Here is a 3,709-nt window from a genome sequence, read left to right as displayed (position 1 = left end):
TTGAACTAATGTCCCACCTCAAACACCCCACCCCCTTCCAGGAGGGCCATACCATTTGAGCTAGTGAGGGGCCTTAAAATGGCCTTAATAACCACAACTAATACAGAAAGATATTTCCTTTCTTCCTTTCAAACTACAACTAATGGTGCAATTGTATATTTGTTATAACTAGCCTACATTTAGGCCTAATACTGAGAAAACAAAAGTCTATATACAGTGAGTGCAAATGAGGTAAGTTAAGGAAATAAATAGGCCATGGTGGCAAAGTAATTACAATATAGCAATTAAACACTGGAATGGTAGATCGGCAGAAGATGAATGTGCAGGTAGAGATACTAGGGTGCAAAGGCGCAAAATAAATAAATAAATACCAGTATGGGGATGAGGTAGGTAGATAGATGGGCTGTTTACAGATGGGCTATGTACAGGTGCAGTGATCTGTAAGCTGCTCTGACAGCTGGTGCTTAAAGCTAGTGAGGGAGATGTGAGTCTCCAGCTTCAGAGATTTTTGCAATTTGTTCCAGTCATGGGCAGCAGAGAACTGGAAGGAAAGACGACCAAAGGAGGAATTGGCTTTGGGGGTGACCAGTGCGATATACCTGCTTGAGCGCGTGCTACGAGTGGGTGCTGCTATGGTGACCAGTGAGCTGAGATAAGGCGAGGCTTTACCTAGCAGAGACTTGTAGATAACCTGTAGCCAGTGGGTTTGTCGATGAGTATGAAGCGAGGGCCAACCAACGAGAGCGTACAGGTCGCAATGGTGGGTAGTGTATGGCGCTTTGGTGACAAAACGGATGGCACTGTGATAGACTGCATCCAGTTTGTTGAGTAGAGTGTTGGAGGCTATTTTATAGATGACATCACCGAAGTCGAGGATCGGTAGGATGGTCAGTTTTACGAGGGTATGTTTGGCAGCATGAGTGAAGGAAGCCGATTCTAGATTTAAGTTTTGATTGGAGATGCTTAATGTGAGTCTGGAAGGAGAGTTTACAGTAACCAGACACCCAGGTATTTGTAGTTGCCCACTTATTCTAAGTCAGAGCCGTCCAGAGTAGTGATGGACGGGCGAGCAGGTGCGGGCAGTGATTGATTGAACAGCATGCATTTAGTTTTACTTGCATTTAAGAGCAGTTGGAGGCCACGGAAGGAGAGTTGTATGGCATTGAAGCTCGTCTGGAGGTTAGTTAACACAGTGTCCAAGGAGGGGCCAGAAGTATACAGAATGGTGTCGTCTGCATAGAGGTTTATCAGAGAATCACCAGCAGCAAGAGCAATATCATTGATGTATACAGAAAAGAGAGTCGGTCCGAGAATTGAACCCTGTGGCACACCCATAGAGACTGTCAGAGGTCCGGACAACAGGCCCTCCGATTTAACACACTGAACTCTATCAGAGAAGTAGTTGGTAAACCAGGCGAGGCAATCATTTGAGAAACCAAAGCTGTCGAGTCTGCCAATAAGAATGTTGTGATTGACAGAGTCGAAAGCCTTGACCAGGTCGATGAATACGGCTGCACAGTATTGTCTCTTATCGATGGCGGTTATGATGTCGTTTAGAACCTTGAGCGTGGCTGAGGTGCACCCATGACCAGCTCTGAAATCAGATTGCATAGCGGAGAAGGTATTCTGGGACTCGAAATGGTCAGTAATCTGTTTGTTAACTTGGCTTTCGAAGACCTTAGAAAGACAGGGTAGGATAGATATAGGTATATAGCAGTTTGGGTCTAGAGTGTCACCCCCTTTGAAGAGGGGGATGACCGCGGCAACTTTCCAATCTTTGGGAAATATATAGAGATCATAGCTTTCCCTTGGATTCACCTGGTCAGTATATGTTATGGAAAGAGCGGGTGTTCCTAATGTTTCGTACACTCATTGTATCTCTGAAGCTGTCACAAATGTTATCTCAAACCAAACATTATGTACTGTAGCCTGTGTGAGCTCGGTTCAGACAACCAACTTTTTGAAACAAATCAACAAGCCAAATTTGACGAGAGTAAACAACGTACTGGTAACTGCCAAAATAAAAGAAACACCAACATAAAGTGCCTTAATATGGCGTTGGGCCACAACAAGCACCCGAAACAGCTTTTATCTCCAGGCCATCAGACTGTTAAATAATCACCACTAACCGGCCTCCGCCCAGTACCCTGCCTTGAACTTTAGTCACTGTTATTAGCCGGCTACCATCTGGTACTGGTACCTTAGAGACTGCTGCCCTATATGTACATTCAACAGTCATTGAACACTGTTTACATACTATTTTACCCACTTCATATCTCTATACTGTATTCTAGTCAAGGCTCTTCCTATATAGCTACTGCTGTACACACCTTTCCTTTCCTTTCCCACTGTTGCCAGTGCATGTCACTGCAAGAACCAAGCCATGAGGTCGAAGGAATTGTTACATACAGGCATATAGGTTCAGAGGGAAGTATGGACTTCTGGGAAACTACAGTGAATATGTAAAACAGACAGCAATGGGAAAAGGTGTGGTACAGAGCTGATCTCTCAGGAAATCCTCATAAACACGTGTCTGCTTCCCTGATCTTTTTCATTGCATAATATGTTCGATAGGTGAAAATAATTCTGCTATTTTACCCTGTTCTAGTCAAACACACAAAAAACGCACAAATTGTCAATTTGCTCACGTGTCCTAAACCTGCAGCTGCACCTGAAATTCAATTTTGGAAAATAAATGCAACAGAATGAGTAACTGCAAATCAATCATAGAAAACGCCGGACCACACACTATTTATAGTCTCTTCTTCTACCAGTATCAGGTAAGACCCAGGTAAGACCCAGGTGCAGACAGTGTCGAAGTAACAAAAGTTTATTAAATTAAACATGGGCAGGCAAAGGTACAGGACGCCAGGCAGGCTCAGGGTCAGGGCAGGCAGAGGTCGGTAATCCAGAGTAGTGGGGCAAAGGTACAGGACGGCAGGCAGGCTCAGGGTCAGGGCAGGCAGAGGTCGGTAATCCAGAGTAGTGGGGCAAGGGTACAGGACGGCAGGCAGGCTCAAGGTCAGGGCAGGCAGAGGTCGGTAATCCAGAGTAGTGGGGCAAAGGTACAGTACGGCAGGCAGGCTCAGGGTAAAAGCAGGCAGAAAGGTCAAAACCGGGGAAACTAGAAAACAGGAACTATAGACAAGACAGGAACAAGGGGGAAAACGCTGGTAGGTTTGATGAACAAAATGAACTAGCAACAGGCTACAGCTCCCCCTACCCCCTCCCCCGGAGGGGCACCACCAGGCATCCTATCTGGGCGCATACCTGGTTGACCGGGGTGTCATCATTGGAAATCTGCGATGAGGCCTGGGTCCAGGATGTTTCTGGCGGGGACCCAGCACCTCTCCTCTGGGCCATAACCCTCCCAGTCAACCAGGTATTGGAACCCCCTGCCCTGGAAATAGGAGACAAAGGGCTGTGAGACATGGGTTTAACTCTGGACACCTGAAAGGTAGGATGTATACGAAAGGTCCGGGGAAACAGAAGATGGGGCTAATGATTTTGGAGATGGGAAATGGGCCGATAACCCGGTGTGAGAGTTTGCAGGATTCCACCCCTAGGGGCAGATCCCGGGTGGACAGCCATACCTTCTGCCCCGAGACGATACCGGGGAGCCGGGGTCCAGTGGCGATCCACTTGTTGTTGATACCTGGAAGTGGTCTTGAGGAGGGCCAACCGGGCTCTCCTCCAGGTACAACGACAG

This window comes from Oncorhynchus mykiss, chromosome 10 (genome assembly GCF_057628025.1).
Source record: "Oncorhynchus mykiss isolate SJ-2025 chromosome 10, ASM5762802v1, whole genome shotgun sequence".
In the NCBI taxonomy this organism is placed as follows: domain Eukaryota; kingdom Metazoa; phylum Chordata; class Actinopteri; order Salmoniformes; family Salmonidae; genus Oncorhynchus; species Oncorhynchus mykiss.
This window is presented reverse-complemented; position numbering follows the sequence as displayed.